An 18,977-nucleotide genomic window follows, 5' to 3' on the forward strand; every position below is an offset into this window, starting at 1 on the left:
GCGGTAGCGGATGCAACTGTTGTTGTGGCCTGTGTTGTGGTGGAGCCTGGTACGGCCTTTTCCAGCTAGGCCCTTGCTGTTCATGGCCATGGTAGCTAGTCCTCTTTGCCTGAGATTCTTTTATGATGTCATTATTGTATTTTTTAGACAACATAGACTGATCCACTGCATCCTTGTAAGTGGCAGCTCCACTAAATCTAACATCTCGACGGATCGAGGCATTAAGTCCCTCCATAAAGTCCTTCAACTCCTCAGCGGGGTTCCCATATATCATGGGCACAAAGTACTTCCCTCTTTCGAACTTTTTCACATACTCGGCAATGTTCATGCTTTCCTGAAAAATTTCCAAAAACTCCCTGGCTAGTCTAGTTCTCGTGCTCACAGTAAAGTACTTCCCATAGAACACGTCTTTGAACTCATTCCACGTCAGCGTGTCCATGTTCACAGCAGACTTGGCCCCTTTCCACCAAACTGCGGCATTATCCCGAAACATGAAGACGGCACACCTCACACGGTCCGCATTAGCCAACTGCATAAACTCAAATATATTCTCCAAAGATTGTATCCATTCCTCAGCCACAATGGGATAGGCTCCTCCCTTGAATTCCTAAGGCCCCAAATCTTTTAACTGCATGAAGATGGGGTTGGTGACTCCTGGGCGATTGTTCGTATTGCCGCCCGCCTATTCCTGTATCAGTTGTTGAATCCATGCTCCTTGAGCACGACTTTTCTCTTGCAGCAAATTGGCTAGTTCTACCAAAAACTGGTTATTCTGGTCATTAGTCTCGTTAGTCTGGTTTTTACGGGTAGTCATGATCCTGATGTCCATAAATGTCCACAATACTCAGTCACGACTTTCTCATAACAAAGCCTAACATTTAACATACTCAAATAAAAAATCTAACATGCTTCATGTAATTCAATCATTCAAAACTTTAAAACTTATAGACTTGAATACGAAGCATTCGAGTCATGGTGAGTATGCATGCGTGAGCTGTCTCCCAGAGCGAACTGCTCTGATACCAAGCAGTAATGTCCCAAAACTCGGGAACGCTACTAAACGTACATTCTTTGAAATATTGAGAAAAATTTTGCGGAAAATAAAATCTTTAATCAAAATAACATTTGTGTACCACAACTTAATGAAATTATTCAAAACATCAATTTTCTCAAAAGCCATAAAAAGTAAAACTTGTTTTCCTCCAACTGTGCACAACAAAACTATTCATCAGCGTAGCGCTCATGCATCACTCGTCGGTCCGACTGTTTGCTCCTCTTCAGGTACGACTTCATCCTCATCAATATAATCATCTAAGGCATCATTACCTGCACCATTCAAGTATAGTGAGTTTAAAAACTCAGCAAAAAACTGTATACAAAATTCTTATATAAAACTTGTAACTTTAAAATAATAGCATAACATGAACATAAAGTAAAGGCATGGCATTTATGGGAATGAAATACATGCAGTTGTGGCAACTGTCATTATGAGCACATCATTTGTTCCCGAGATCACAGATTAGTTGTACAACTACCATATGTCATCAGCCATTTAAACTTTCATTCTTTGGAAATGTCATCCCCGGGGTTCATTCCAGGGCGCCAGTCCTATCATTCCATCTCATGAGCACATACTTTGGAAAGGCCCCTCTGGGACTCAAACCGGAGTACCAGCCCCATATTGCCACTATAAAATCACATACACCATCAAAATATTTTCATGCAACATCAACATCATATGTCACCATACATCTCATAACTTCAACATTTCATGCTCGTAAAACTTTCATGATAACATCATGCATATCATATTTCATAAAATTTCATGGCTTTAAACGTAAACATAGGTTTCATGAGGTAAGTTAACATACATATGCATTACATAACTACATCGATTCACGTGAGTCATTTCGTCCACTTCGAACATTCGAATTTGAAACTTTTTTCAATAGAACATCTTAAAAACACTTAAAATAGTTTAAAAGATCATAAAATTGAATTATGGACTTTAAATGCAAAAATCCAAAAACTTGGACAGAATTTTCCCTCCTGGGCGAAAAATATTTCCGCCCAGGCACAACAACTCGCGCCAAGGCAGTAATAAATTTCTGCCTAGGCACGAATAGTGCTGCCTGAAAGGAATCCAACAATAACTCATTTTTCAAAAGTTTGATCCAAAACCTCCATGAACCATCATACACACACCAAAATTCTGAATTTACACATCACACTCCATAACACATCACGTTTCACAATCATACATCATACATCAAAATTTCTTAATGAATCGTGCATAAAAACAACATAAACATCTAGGGTTCATACCAAAATATCTATACTCTTGAATTGCGGTTTCAAAAACGTTTAAAAACTTACCTGATTGTTAACGTTTAGATTTAACCTGAATTTAAGAACGATCTAGCCTCGAACGGAGAAGAATCTACTCTAGCTTTTGATGCAGTTTGAACGTGAGAATGGGAGAAAGGGGAAGGAGGCGGCGTCCAAAGTGAGAAAAGAAACTGGTAGATTTTATTTTGAACGCTTACTCCGTTTGTGACTAATGGGCTTAGTTCGCCCATTAGTTGCAAATAAAACTTTAAAAATTCTTTCACTCAGCTAATAAAATACACTCCATCAACTTTAAATTTAAATAAAACATAAAACATATTCTCAACTCGTTCGATGGCTAGTCTCGTCCCTTCAGTGCAGAATTAAATTCCAAACCTGAAAACCTTAAAATAACTTGCAACACATTAATATCAGACTTAACATGAAATCATATAAATTAAACATATGAATTAAATATCTTGCATAAAATCGTATAAATCATTTAAAATCATCGTGATCAAGTCAGTGTACTTTTGGACCTTACAACTCTACCCTCCTTAAAATAATTTATCATTGAAATTCGACTTACCAAACAACTTAGGATAGCAACTACGCATATCCTGATCGGTCTCTCACGTAGCTTCCTCAATCAGTTGGTTTTGCCACAAAACTTTAACCATATTTATCTCTCTGTTCCTCAACCTTCAGAATTGACTATCCAATATCTGATCGGGTATCCCCTCGTAGGGCAAGTCTGGTGTCCACTCCGCTGGATCATGGCAAATCACATGGGAAGGATTCACAACGTACTTTCTCAGCATGGAGATATGAAAGACATTATGTCATTCTTCCAAGTTTGGAGGCAAATCCACTCGATAAGCTCGAGCTCCAATTTTCTCTATGATCTCGAAATGAGCTATATATCTCGGACTCGGCTTTCCCTTCTTTCCAAACCTCATCACTCCCTTCCAAGGTGACACCTTCAAGAATACATGGTCACATACCTCAAATTCAAAGTCTCTACGCCGCTGATTGACATAACTTTTCTGTCGACTCTGAGCTGTCAACATTCTATCTCTAATCTTTGCTATCAAGCTCACTATCTGATTCACTATTTCGGTTCCCAACACAGCTCTTTCTCTAACTTCATCCCAATGTAATGGAGTCCTACAATTTCTCCCGTACAATGCCTCATAATGAGTCATACCAATAGTAGTTTGATAATTGTAGTGACCCGGATCCAGAATTAATGATTAATGAGTAATTAATCAAGTGATCATGTTAGATTAAGTAAAACATGATTCAGAAAATTTCAAATAGATTAACGGAGTCCAGAAATGGATCCATAACGCTCGAAAATAGGCCAGTAGGGTTTCGAGCCAAGGCAGGATCGGACGCTCCGATCGTGTAGGGCTGACACACCCATGACATCAGCAGGATGACGTCACTGCTTACGCGGGTGAGTTGACACCGGACGCTCCAGTGCGAGAACGGACGCTCCGAATAGTGACATGGATAGGTGTGTGGCTGCATGCGATTGGATGGTCGCGTGGCACCAATCGGACGGTCCGATGGTGCACCGAAAGGTCCAATCACCGTGTATAAATATAGGGTCCAGATTTCCGAATTTTTGCTCATTTCCAATTCATTCCTCTCCCATTCTAGCTTATTTTAAAGTCTATGGGGGCTCTTATTTAAGAGTAGGAATTGGCGGTCAGTGTCCGAGAGCAGTAGCGGAGCTATTGCGGAGTTGTGTCCAAGTTGTGGGACAGTCGCCATCAGCAGGCTGACGACAAACGCATGTATAATTTTGGGTTTCTAAAAATAATTAGGAGTATCTGCTAGATTAGTTAAGGCTTTTAAAGCTTAAATAGTAATGCATGGAAATTTGCATTGTAGACTAATAGCAGTGGATGATAGGCTTGGAACCTAGAGTGGGACTTCTAGAAACTGCCTTAGAAAGGTACGTAAGTACTGACTGAGATGGACATCATGATATATATGTACTTATATGTGTGTTGCATTTGTATGTGCTATTGGGCCATGTTTTACTGTTTTAGGACATGCATGTATGTTTTTACGGAGACTGCATCCAGTATGATGTGAGTCATGATAGTTTCTATTGGATGAGGTACCCTGATAGATTTGTGTCTGGGGATTCTCAGCCCCTAGTTTTGCTGTCACTAGTGCGATCACGATGGTGGAGGGCACGCATTAGTTTATAGGGAAATATACGAGTGCCCCGCGGACTAGCTATCCAGCACGGTACTATATATTCATGGCACCCTGAACAAAGTGTTTTAACCTGTGTTTTTAAATCATTTGCATGCGCATATGTGTTTATATATATATCATTGCTTCCGTACTGAGCGTAGTCGCTCACATCCAGTTGTTTTTGTACTTTCTGGACACCCCATTCAACGGGGCAGTTGCAGGTGCAGGTAGTGCGTCCATGGACTCGGAGGAGTCAGTGACCAATGAGGACAGCACGATTTGCTGTAGGTTTTATTTTTGGTATTTAATTCATTCGATTGGGTTGTATATCGGATGTGTTATTTTAGCCGGTTTTATTCTGCCGGTCAGTATTTATTTAAGGCTTCCACTCATTGTCTCTGATTATTACTAATTGCATGCTTAATTAAGCTTAACTCTGATTAGTTAGAGGATCCGGGTTAGGTCGCTACATTTATTGGTATCAGAGCATGCAATAAGAGACTTTTGGGACATAGTACTGAGTTTTGGGTTATCTTTGTAGGAGATAACTGTGTTTGACAAAAGATCTGTGATTGACTTTGGAATTAAGAGATTCTCAGGGATTCTCGAGATCGTCATCGCAGAGCTATCGTCAGATATTTGACTCATTAAGATTTCAGCCAGTTCGGGTTGAAAGAGAAGATCGAGTTTTGGATTCCAGATGCTTCTGAAGAGTTGTTGGAGCGCATGGTGTGTAACTACCCATACGACTCTAACCAGAGGAACATTCTCCACACGTATTTGGAGAGATTGTTATAGAGATCTTACCAGAGCACGGATCACATTTAATGTGATGGATGCAGGCTGATCTTGTAAATTAAATCTTGCATGGAGGAGGTCTACTGACATGCCTTGATGCAGAGCATAGCAGGAATGCTATGCAGGGAGATCAAGTCATTTCTCAAGAAGATCTTACCGGAGGTCTTTGCAGGAGATCGTTGGGTAAGACTCTGCCGGTATGCTTGCATCGATCCTTGTATCGATGAGAAGCTTCATGTTCAAGATCAGTAGATACCAGGATTTATACGACGGTTGAGTTGTATTAGGTATCTTAGACATGATGTAATACTTTGATTGTATTAAAATATGTTGTGATATTGAGGAAAGTAGTTTACAATAAAATATTGAAAAGAGGACAAGGAACAGAGAAGCTTGACAATTCAATCCACACTTCTTTAATGTCAAGTACAACCACATATTTAAATGTACTAGAATAACAAACAATGCTAGAAACAAGAACCATAAACCCACGACTCACTACTACTTTATTGACTTGTTTCATATGAGAATTCTAGACTAATAAAGAAAACAAACACGCTCCTAAAAATCAGCCACTAGTATTTGAATCATTCAACCAACACTCTCCCTTGATTCAAAATTACACACTCCTAGATGTGACATAAAAACAGATGCTTGGCTTGAGGAAGTGACTTTGTAAATATATCAGCTGTTTGCTCATTTGTGCCACAAAACTTCAGCAAAATTTTTTGATTGGTTACCAGCTCTCGAATGAAATGATGTTGCACATCTATATGCTTGGTTCTGCCATGAAAAGCTGGGTTTTTACTCATTGCAATTGTAGACATGTTGTCACAAAAGATTTTTGTAGCTTCCTTTTGCTCAAAACCCAAATCAGCAAGTAGTTTTCTAAGCCACAAGGCTTGTCGTGCTTCTGAACTTGATGCCGTATACTCTGCCTCAGATGATGATAGAGCAATTGTTTCTTGCTTCTTTGAACTCCACGTTATAGCTCCAGATCCAAGGTTGAAGGAATTGCCCGAAGTCCTCCTTCGATAATCCAAACATCCTTCCCAGTCACTGTCAGTAAACTCATTTAATTTGAAACTCATCACTTTAGAATACCAAATACCATAGTCAACTGTTCCATCCACATATCGAAGGATTCTTTATGTTGCACCTTGATTTGTGGGATTATGCATAAATCTGGACACAACACTAACAGGAAAAGCAATGTCAGGTCGAGTATGAGTTAAATAATTTAAACCACCAACTAAACTTCGATACAAGTTTGGATTTGCTTTTTCTGTTCCATCTTCACGCTGTAGCTTTTCATTGATATTCATCGGTGTAATGGCCACCTCACAATTGCTCATATTAAACTTCTTCAAAAGATCAGCAGCATATTTATTTTGACACACAAAAATTCCTTCTTCACCTTGCTTCACCTCAAGCCCCAAAAAATATTGTAGCAAGCCCAAATCTGTCATCTCAAAATTTCTCATCATGCAAGACTTAAAATCATCAATTTATAAGTTTTAGGAACCCATATAAATCATATCATCCACATATAGACAAACTACCAAAAAATCCCCATTGCCTTGTTGCTTCACATAAAGAGTTGGCTCATTTTCACTTCTTGTGAATCCGTTAGTATGAAAAAAAGAATCAATTTTACCATACCAAGCGCGAGGAGCTTGCTGTAAACCGTAAAGAGCTTTTCTTAATCGGTAGACTTTGTCTTCACTGCCATTGAGAAAAAAGCCTTGAGGTTGAGATACAAAAACCTCCTCTTCCAACACACCATTCAAAAAGGCATATTTCACTTCAAATTGATATACATGCAATTGCAATTGAGCAGCAACAGCCAAAAATATTCTTACAGTATCAAATCGAGCAATCGAAGAAAAAGTCTCGTCATAGTCAATACCTTGCTGTTGTGAGTATCCCTTGACCACATGCCGAGCTTTACATTTTTGAATGCTTCCATCAGCATTATACTTTGTTCGGAACACCCACTTGAGCCCTATAACATTTTTGCCTGCAGGAACATCAACAAACTCCCATGTTGAATTTTTTTCAATGGATTGTATCTCTTCTGCCATATCAACCTCCCAATTAGATTGTTTTGTAGCTTCTTCAAAACAAGTGGGGTCAGAAACATATAAGGCAAACCTACAAGAATCATATATTTCTTTCAGAGATCTAAATTTCTTTGGTGTGTCTCACTAGAAGAGCCAAGTAATGGAGAAATTGGTGAACTTGTTGTACCATTGTCACCAGATGAGGAATTCCTTGGACTTGAAGGAAATTTTTCTTCAAATGATGGTGTTTCTGTTTTCCAACCCTCAAAATCTGTTGGAACTTGAGCACTAACTTTTGTATAAACATTTCAATTCCAACTGCTCTCTTCATTAAACACAACATTCCTGCTAATGATTACTTTGCCACTTATGGGGTTATATAGACGATAAGCTTTGGATTGAGGACTATATCCAATGAAAATACATTTTTCAGATTTTTTATCAAGCTTAGAACGAATATTAACCAAAGCATATGCTATAAAACCAAAGATTTTTAAGTGGCTTACTCGAGGCTTCTTTCCCTCCAAGCTTCATAGGGTGTCTGATTCAAAACAACCTTTGTTGGAGAGATATTCAAAATATATACTGCTGTTGAAACTGCTTCTCCCCAAAATTTATCTGGAATTCCTTTTGCTGTAAGGAGGCTTCTAGCCATCTCCACAACCGTTCGATTTTTTCGTTCCGCAATGTCATTCTGCTCCGGTGAGTATGGTGCTGTAAGTTCTCTGCGAATACCATTCTCATCACAAAAATTAATAAAATCTTTTGATAAGAATTCACCACCTCGATCGGTTCGTAGTGTTTTTATGTTGTTTCCACTGTGCTTGTGGAAATTAATAAAATCTTTTGATAAGAATTCACCACCTCGATCGGTTCGTAGTGTTTTTATGTTGTTTCCACTGTGCTTCTCCACCAATGCCTTAAATTTCTTAAAATTATCAAAAGTTTCTGATTTGAATTTCAAGAAATAAAACCAACTCATACAGCTGTAATCATCAGTAAACATCAAGAAATATTGACTTCCACCTACTGACTCAGTTTTCATAGGCCCACACAAATCAGCATGCACGAGTTCAAGACAGTTTGAAGCCCTCCATGATTTTTCTACTGGAAAAGATCTCCTGTTTTGTTTCCCATAAACACATCCTTCGCAAAAATCAAGTTCACCTATTTTTGGTTAGCCAACAACCATTTATTTTCTACTCAAAAGTTTCAAACCATTCACATTCAAATTCCCATAATGCAAATGTTATAGTTTAGCCTCATTATTCCCCGAAACAACTAGAGCAGTGCTCTCAAAATTTGATACATCAAGAGGAAACATTATGTTTTGTGTCATAAAAACAGCTGCTATGTTTTGGCCTGTTTCTTATCATGAATGGCACGTGCATCACCATCAAACATAATTGAATAGCCACTAGTCATCAATTGACGAACACTTAACAAATTATGAGCTAAACTAGGCACAAATTGCACATCATGGATGAGCTTTGCATTACCTTGCACGGTTTTGATAGTGATTGTACCTTTTTCCTCAACCTAAACTTGCTTGTTATCACCGAGCCAAACAACACTTTTATGTGTCTCATCAAGATCTTTAAACAAGGATCTTGAACTAGAAATTCGAGAATCCGCTGTCAATATACCAAACACTACTAATGGCATCAGTGATAAGAGAATGGGCTATGAACAACTTACTTTCTTGATTTTCTTTTTCCACTTTTTCTGTGAAATTGACATTGTTTTGCTCATCTCTCTGCTTTGTCCAACAATCAGCTTCCTTATGGCCATTCCACTTTCAATATCGGCATTGAATTGTACTCTTGTTTTGGCGGAAGTTAACAAATTGGCCTCTGCCTCTCCCTCCACCACGACCTTGACCAAAAGAGTTAACTCGGCCTCGGCCTCAGCCTCGGCCTGCGCTTGTTGAGTCTTCTGATTTTGCTTTGTAATAAGACTCTCCTTTCACTTGAAAAGCTTTTTCCTCAACCTTTTCATGAGTTCTGTTAAGCCTAGCTTCATGGGCTAACAAAGAACTCATTAATTCATCAAATGTATAAATTGACAGGTCCTTGGACTCTTCAATGGCAGCAACAACATGATCAAATTTTGATGTTAAACTTCTCAAGACTTTACACACAACAATCTCGTCACTACTACTTTCACCATATGCTTTCATTTGATTAACAATCCCAGAGACTCTAGACATGTATTCTTACACAGATTCTTTTTCTTTCATAACCAATGTTTCAAAATCACGACGAAGTGTTTGCAATTTCACAACTATTACCTTTTTGTCTCCCATGTACTCTTTCCTTAATATCTGCCATTCCTCATGAGAAGTCCTTGCTGCAGGAATTCTGGGAAATATTTCATCATCAAGAGCTTGCTGAATCATGAAAAGAGCCTTTGAATTTTTCTTGTGATTTTCCCGCATCTGTTGATCGGGCTCGCCTGACTTTTTTTCTTCAAACCCATCTTTGATTAGGTCCCATAGCTCTTGAGATTTGAAGAGAGTTTGCATTTTGATACTCCAAAAGTGATAGTTTACCCCTTTAAAAATTGGAATAAGGGATTGAGCTACAGTGCTCGTACTATTGGCAGCCATGGCTTTCACTTGCTTTCTTCGTTGATTTTTTCTTGTCTCTCACTCTCTCTTTCTTCACTCACTTTTCTTCTGTAGTTTTTTTAAGAAAGTGATCGATCCCCTTTTTTAGCTCTTGATACCACAAATGTTGGGATATTGAGGAAAGTAGTTTACAATAAAATATTGAAAAAAGGACAAGGAACAGAGAAGCTTGACAATTCAATTCACACATCTTTAATGTCAAGTACAACCACATACTTAAATGTACTAAAATAACAAACAATGCTAGAAACAAGGACCATAAACCCACGACTTACTACTACTTTATTGACTTGCTCCATATGAGAATTCTAGACTAATAAAGAAAACAAACATGCTCCTAAAAATCAGCCACTAGTATTTTAATCATTCAACCAGCAAAATACTCTATGTTGTTGTAAACAGTATTTGATTTGTAAGCAATTGAATCGTTGTATTATTGATTCCAGGCTGTTGTAATTCTTAGTGGTTGTAACTTAGATTTGTAATCTGTTTTTTTACATGGGATTGTAATAGATAAATGTACAGAACTTGGATCAGTGATATTTGATCTTTGGGATTTAGCCCAGTGTGTAGTTGATCTGTTCTCAACTATAGTGATTTTATAGGTGTTTTCCTAGGATTGACCTAGTTAGTCGTTTGACTATGGATAGTGCTGGTGTTGAGGTGATTCCTCAGGGGCATGGGTATTGTTATAGGCTGTTTTCTTAGAGCAGTTAGCTGTGTTTTGACCTTTCTTGGTTGATACCAGGTCAAGTGATACAGAGAGTTGTGGACTGTGACCGAGACTATACGTGAAGGGCGCGACCCTATGCCATTGTTACTCTGGGAGTCTTTGTACTTCAGAGGTTACTTGGAAGCCTTTGTGCTTCAGGATGCGGCTGGCGGTGGGAAGGCTACTCAGTCTAGGGATTTGGCAACAGCCACGATGGGGTATGACCTTGGATTGGATTGGCTTGATACCAGGATTGGTATTGCGAGTTTAGTTATCATCTGATGTTGTCAGAGATACATGTATTGGGATTCTACTATCAGAATTAGTCTTGGAAGGATTTTCCTTGACGTGTGATTATTATGAGTAGATAGGTTTTTGCCTTTGATCGGTGTGTATCACTATATGGATAAATCTAGTAGATAGACGGATTTTTACCAGTGATTATTGGGATTCCTTGTGATAGGATTAATCGAGGGTATTGGATTGCAATATGTTTGAGGTTTCGACTCGGGTATGAGTATTGCTCAGTGATGATGGACTTCATCAGTAGTGAATTATATCAAGTGCTGAGAACTGTACTAGATTGTTCGAGGCAGGAGGGAAGCATGACCTACGCTAGTGTTCTATGGAAGGTTTTTCCAGATTTGGGCTATCAGGGGAGGCTACCTCAGTCTTGATTTGTTGCACAGGCTTAGCGAGGGATATAATTACAAGGAGCATGATTCCACAACAATTGATAGTAGGTACAGAATGGTGCAAGCTTTGTACCAGTGACTTTTATTAGTTATTGTTTGACTCTGTCAGAGATAATTGTGTTGAATCTAGTGTGATTCTTGTGATTCCAAGTATTTGGATTAGCGGACTTTTGGCAGCGAGATCAGAGTTATTGATCGAGCCATGTGAGATTTTCAGTGACCAAAAATTGGCGAGTGATTGCCTAAATTTTGGGTTGATACTGTTAGATTATGTGTTAGTCGCATTTGGATCGACGTGGTCGATAATTTTATTCCAATCAGCGCGATTTGGGATATAGTGAATTAAGAGGTACTTGGGACAGTACTATAGGTAATGAAACCTAAAATTTGTAATTATTTATATGTTATAAGTTGTGTTTTAAGATTTAAGTTTCATTAAAATTATAAATTTATATTGTTTTAAGTGTTATATGTTTATATTTAAATGTTTTACTAAAAATGTTTTATTTTAGGATTTGCGCAGGTTTGGTAAAAAAACTATAACTCAAGATACAGAGGTCATATTGGAGTAATCTCAAATCCTGTAGAATCAAAAAAGAGACATCTTCAACTTTGTAGAAGACAAGAAATTCCAAAAATCTCATTAAGATGATCAAAATAATCAAACATCAAAATGGAGACAGATTTACTTTTACTATGACCAGCTTGGAGTAAAAATATCATAAATAATTCACCTTTTATCCAAAAAAAAGTGAATTATATGTCCAAACACATCTACACAAAATTGCCTACGTGTTCTATGTTGAGTGCAAAGTTTGAATCGATGGTCTAAGGCATCAAACATTCCAATTTAAGTTGGGTCAAGGTATTGACATTCAAGGAGACAAGCACCCATCAACTTTACTATTTCACATTTAATGATTCTTGGACTCTTGCTCTCATTTGGCCTATAAATAGATGTGTTGTATAAGCTTTTAAGTGTGCAAAAGTGTAGAGAAATTCTTCACTTGTAAAATAAATATTGTGTGTGTAAGAATAAGAGTTTGAGTGTGCATATTTCTCCAAGTTTAAGTATGAAATTTCTTTTTTCCTTACTCTTGAGTCTTATGTTCATCGCAAGCTAAATTATTTTATGTCAAGGTAAAATGGTTTCATTTTTCGTCAAGTAAGATTGTTTATATTTTGTATATTCTTCCATTTTCTATTTTTATTTTGTTTTACTAATTGATCTTTATTTGTAGGTATAATTTGGATGATTTATTGTTATCTATTTACATCAAATACTTGGTACCTTGAATGTGGTTACCTTGATTTGTTGTCTAATATGATACAATAAATACTACAATAATTATATACTATAAATATATGTATCAATTTATAATAAAGTCATATATATTATTTAGACAATAGTGTGGCTCTGTCGGTTGTTCTAAATAATATATTGTGATTTGATCTAACATTTACTTTTCCGCAACTAACATTTACTTTCCCGCATCTAACATAAAACAAAAGTCATATATTTTATTTAGACGATAGTGTGGTTCTGCCGGTTGTTCTAAATAAAATATGGTGATTTGATCTAACATTTATTTTTATGTCACTTTATATTTATGCACTTATATATATATTATGGGTATCATATATTAAATATCGGTTAATCTGATATTAATATAGTGGAAACTATATTATATGATATATTTGTTTAAATATTTAATTGTGCTTTTATGTTTATATTTATGCACTTATATATATATATATATATATATGTATATATATATATATTATGGGTATCATGTATTAAATATCGGTTTATTTGATATTAATATAGTGGGAACTATATTATATGATATATTTGTTTAAATATTTAATTGTTCTTTTATGTTTTTTCTTATTTTAGTTTTTTTTATTTATTTTTGTTAAGCAATCTTAAATAAACCAACAATGAACCTTTGAAGCCTTGACAATTTTATAATTTGTGTATTTGAAGTTTTATAATAATATTTCCATCTATAATATATCATTGCTAAAATTAAACTTACAACATCCTCTCCATGGATCGATCTCGTACTCACGAGTATATTACTTGCAGACAACCTACACTTGGGTGAATTACAATTTAAGTTGTAGCAATAGGATTGTATGCTTAAGATTTTGATCATTGGTGATGATTAGTAGCAGAGATTCGAAGTGCATTCAGGATTCTCTAAGTTGTTGAGATTTCCAGGAGTGCGGTTGTTGGGATTCATGTGGTCGTGAGTGGTCTGATAGCTTGGTTGAGGTTATCAGTGTTGGATGAGATAAGTATTTCCTAGGGTTGGGAAGATACAGTTTTGATATGAACATTGCTTGGTATTAGCAATGGTTGATCAGTTTTGGGGATTGTTAGACTAATACTTTCCTTAGGTGTTTCTAGCAGTAGTATTACCGTTGAGATGTGATTCAACGAGTATTGTAAATTTCGATGAGCATTAGCTGGATTAGCATCAGTTGTTTGTTCGTGAGGTGAGACAACAGCTGAGACCTGTAGTTTTCAAGGTCTAGCAGGATTGTTGTCGCTGATCTCCCAGTGTGTTCTGATGTACTATGCCATTGAGATTGTTAGGATCGATCCCAGTGTGTTCTGATGTACTATGCCATTGAGATTGTTAGGATCGATCGAGATTGATCAGATATATTAGCTGGATTACTGCTAGTATGATAAACCTTGTTTGGGATCGAGGTGAACAAGTTTTGTTCATCATGGTAGCGAGTCAAGTGTGACTTGGGTTATTGTTATCTATTGATGGATGACTAGGGTTGCAAGTTGAGTTGTTATCTTGAGTGACGAAACAGATGTGATCTTCGATCCAATCTACTAATGTTGTAGATGGTGTTAGTCCATCGAAGTGTTCAGCATAATAGTAGTGTATTTCGAAGATATTGATTTAAAACTTTTGGTAAGATCGAGTATTTGTGTACAATGACGTTGTCACAAATTGTATTCGTCGGCAAGAGTTTTGCGATGGGGATTCCTAGTAATGTTCTTTTGGGAACGTTAGGCAGCATCTAGTGGAATGAGTACGGAAGGTACGTATTCAGATGCTAAGAAATTTCAGAATTTGCTGTTATCCGTAGCAGGATGACCCGTGGGAAGCGATTGGATACTATCGTAGGTAGCAAAGTATAGATCAGGATTGATTGTAACCAGTCCGAGTTTTCTCCAAATGTGTAATATACCACTAGACATGTAGTCTAAGTTTGCAAGATACAGACGGTGGTATGCAGCGATATAGAATTGACTCAGATGTGTACTCTGAGAAAAGGATTTCTAGTAGTTGACGCTAAGTTTTGACTTGTAAGACGATTGGTAAACACTTGTGGTAACATCGGGAATGTGATGTCAGTGTTAGACCAGTTGGGATACAAGGTGTTTGTATCTTACCTTCTCAATCTGATGCAGATTAATGCTAGCGAGGGAGATAATTGGTGTCAATTTGAAGTTTTGATAGGAACTATCATCGATATGCTTCGCAGTCGGTGTGACTGATTCGCCGAGAATTAGTATTTGATGAGCAGTTAGGAGACTACAGTAATCTGGTGATATTCGGGTTAGATATCCGAGAGATCTTGTTAATAGCTAATTAGCAGCTATTGGAACTCAGTCAGTAAATAAGATCGAATGAGTTGACCGAACAGTAAGTTCGAGATAGACTCCAGTGTGATCTGAAGAGAGTTCAGGTGATCATTTCGAGTTGGGTAGGACGGCTCAGGGTTTTGGTTTCAAGCAGCTAGCAATGTATTCTAACTTGTGGACTAGATGATATCCAGGACCGATATCAGTCCTGAGGTATGTTAGTTTGTGCTAGAGAATGACGGATTCTACGACGTAGAAGGAGGATTCTTCTATCCGTAGTCGTACATGGAGATTTCAAGGAAAATGGTCCGATGATGGTGTAGTACCGTTGGCATTAGACAGTGAGTTACTGACGGTAGTCAGTGCTATTTTTGCACTTCCAGTAGGATTGCGGAGGGTGATACATTGTCTGAAGGTAGAATTCAGTGTTAGCCTAAATTATGTACAATGTGTGTATACAGTGTAGAATTGGAACAGGGTTCTAATCCGACTTTAAGAAGTTGTATTGTGATTCAAGTGAGGGTCAGTAGTTACAGGTTTTAGCAATGACGGGACTACCGAAAGTTATTCGACTAGATGGTTTGATTCAGATCGTCCAGTTCAGATGCTAATATAGGTTTATGTTACGTTCTCGGGATTTCCATAGATTTTGAGGGCGAAATCGTTTAAGGGGGGGGGGGGAGAATGTAGTGACCCGTATCCAGAATTAATGATTAATGAGTAAAACATGATTAATGAGATTCAAAATGGATTAAAGGAGTCCGAAAATGGATCCAGAATGCTCGGAAATAGGCCAATAGGGTTTTGAGCCAAGGTAGGATCGGACGGTCCGTTCGGGGATCGGACGCTCCGATCGTGTAGGGCTGACGTCAGGATGATGTCATTGCTTACGCGGGTGAGTTGACACTGGACGCTTCGGTGCGAGAACGGACGCTCTGAATAGTGACGTGGACAGATGTGTGGCTGCATGCGATTGAATGGCCACATGGCACCGATCGGACGGTCCGATGGTGCACCGAACGGTCCGATGGTGCACTGTCTATAAATATAGGTCCAGATTTACAAATTCTTGCTCGTTATAAATTCCTTCCTCTCCCATTCTAGCTCATTTTAAGACCTTTGGGGAATCTTATTTAAGAGTAGAAATTGGCGGACAGTGTCCGAGAGCAATAGCGGAGCTATTGCGGAGTTGTGTCCAAGTTGTGGGGCAGTCGCCATCAGTGGGCTGACGACGGACACTATATAATTTTGGGTTCCTAAAAGTAATTAGGAGCATCTGCTAGCTTAGTTAAGACTTTTAGAGCTTAAATAGTAATGCATGGATATTTGCATTATAGACTAGTAGCAGTGGATGCTAGGCTTGGAACCTAGAGTGGGACTTCTAGGAACTGTCTTAGAAAGGTGTGTAAGTACTGACTGAGATGGTCAGCATGATATATATGTTCTTATATGTGTGTTGCATTTGTATGTGCTATTGGACCATTTTTTACTGTTTTAGCACATGCATGTATGTTTTTACGGAGACTACATCCAGTATGATGTGAGTCATGACAGTTCGATTGGATGAGGTACCCTGATAGATTCGTGTCTGGGGATTCTCAGCCCCTGGTTTTGCTGTCACTAGTGCGACAACAATGGTGGAAGGCGCACATTAATTGATAGGGGAATATACGAGTGCCCCGCAAACTAGCTATCCAGCACGGTACTGTATATTCATGGCGCCCTGAGCAAAGTGTTTTAACACGTGTTTTTAAATAATTTGCATGTGCATATGTTTTTATATATATCATTGCTTCCGTACTGAGCGTAGTCGCTCACGTCCAGTTGTTTCTGTATTTTCTGGACACCCCATTCGACGGGGCAGTTGCAGGTGCAGGTAGTGCGCCCATAGACTTGGAGGAGTCAGTGACCAGTGAGGACAGCAAGATTTACTGTAGGTTTTATTTTTGGTATTTAATTCATTCAATTTGGTTGTATATCGGATGTGTTATTTTTGTTGGTTGTATTCCGACGTTCAGTATTTATTTAAGGCTGCCGCTTATTGTCTCTTATTATTACTAATTGCATGCTTAATTAAGCTTAACTCTGATTAGTTAGCGGATCCGGGTTGGGTCGCTACAATAACTATTGTTATAAGTGAACTCCACTAAAGACAACTTTGACTCCCAACTGCCTCCAAAGTCGATCATACAAGCCATCAACATATCCTTGAGTATCTAGATCACTCGCTCTGACTGACTATTTGTTTGTGGATTGAATGCTATACTGAAGGTTAATTTCATCTCTAATCCTCTGTGTAAACTTTCCCAAAAATCCGAGGTAAACCTAGGATCTCTGTCAGACACCATTCTTGTTGGAACACTATGAAATCTGATTATTTCTCGAATGTAAAGCTCTGCATATTGATTCAACGAGAAGTAAGTTCTAATCAGTAGGAAGTGAGCTTACTTCGTCAATCTATCAACTATCACTCATATATAATTCATCCGTTGTGGTGTAACTAGCAATCCTACCACGAAGTCCATAATGACATTTTCACACTTCCACGTGGGAATCGACAACGTTTCAGAAGTCTTCCTGGCATCTGATGTTCAGCTTTCACCTGCTGGCATGTCAGACACTTGTTCACAAACTTAACGATGTCCTTCTTCATACCTGGCCATCAAAACAATAGCTGTAAATCTTTAAACATTTTCGTACTCCCTTGATGAATGGAATACGATTTATGTACGCTTCTATCATCACCTCTACTCTCAGTGAGTCTACTGTCGGAACCCACATTCTGTCTTTGTGATGCACAATCCCATATTTCACTGCATACAATGTACCACCCTTTTCCTCATATATTTGCTTCCACGCTACCAACTGTTGGTCTGAGGTTTGGCATGCTCGAATTCTATGAAGCAAACTCGATACCACTGTTAAAGCACATAAAATGCATGTTTCCATCGGTTCGACCACCTCTAACCTCATTCTCTCAAAATCTGCAATCAACTCCTGTTAATTTGTCAACTGAATCAAAGTCACAGACTTATGACTCAAGGCACTGCTACTACATTAGCCTTACCCGGATGGTAGCTAATGTCGCAATCATAATCCTTCACCAATTCCAACCATCGCCTCTGCATCATATTCAAATTCTTCTGAGTGAAGACGTACTTTATCCTCTTATGGTCGGTGAAAATCTGACACTTCCCTCCATACAGATAATGTCTGCACAGCTTCAAGGCAAACAAACGGCATCAAACTCTAGCTCGTGAGTAGGGTATTTTCTCTCGTGAACCTTCAGTTTTTGAGATGTGTAAGCAATCACTTTGTCATCTTGCATCAAAACAGCCCCTAATCCACTCTTGGATGCATCTATAAATACTAAAAAACGATCAGTGTCTTCTGGAATCGCTAGCACTGGTGTTATCATCAATCTTTCCTTCAGCTCAACAAAACTCTTCTCACACTGATATGACCACTCAAACTTCACCCCTTTCCGGGTCAAAGATGTCAGTGGTAGTGCTATCTTGGATAAATCTTGAATGAATCTCTGGTAGTAACCCGCTAAACCCAAGAAACTCCGTATTTTTGTAGCATTCTTCGGAGCTACCCAATTCCAAATTACCTCTACCTTAGATGGATCAACCTCGATTCCTTTCGCTGAAACTAGATGACCCAAAAATTCAATCTGCTCCAACCAAAAATCTCACTTATTGAACTTAGCGAACAACTACTTCTCTTTCAAAACTTGCAAAACTGTATTCAAATGCTGACGATGTTCATCCAAACTACGAGAGTAGATCAGTATGTTGTCTATGAAGACTATGACAAACTGATCCAAGAAAGGTTTAAACATCATGTTCATCAAATCCAAGAAAGTTTTAAACACCATGTGCATTAGTCATCCCAAAAGGCATAACAAGAAACTCATAGTGTC

This window comes from Henckelia pumila, chromosome 3 (assembly GCF_033568475.1).
Source record: "Henckelia pumila isolate YLH828 chromosome 3, ASM3356847v2, whole genome shotgun sequence".
NCBI lineage: Eukaryota > Viridiplantae > Streptophyta > Magnoliopsida > Lamiales > Gesneriaceae > Henckelia > Henckelia pumila.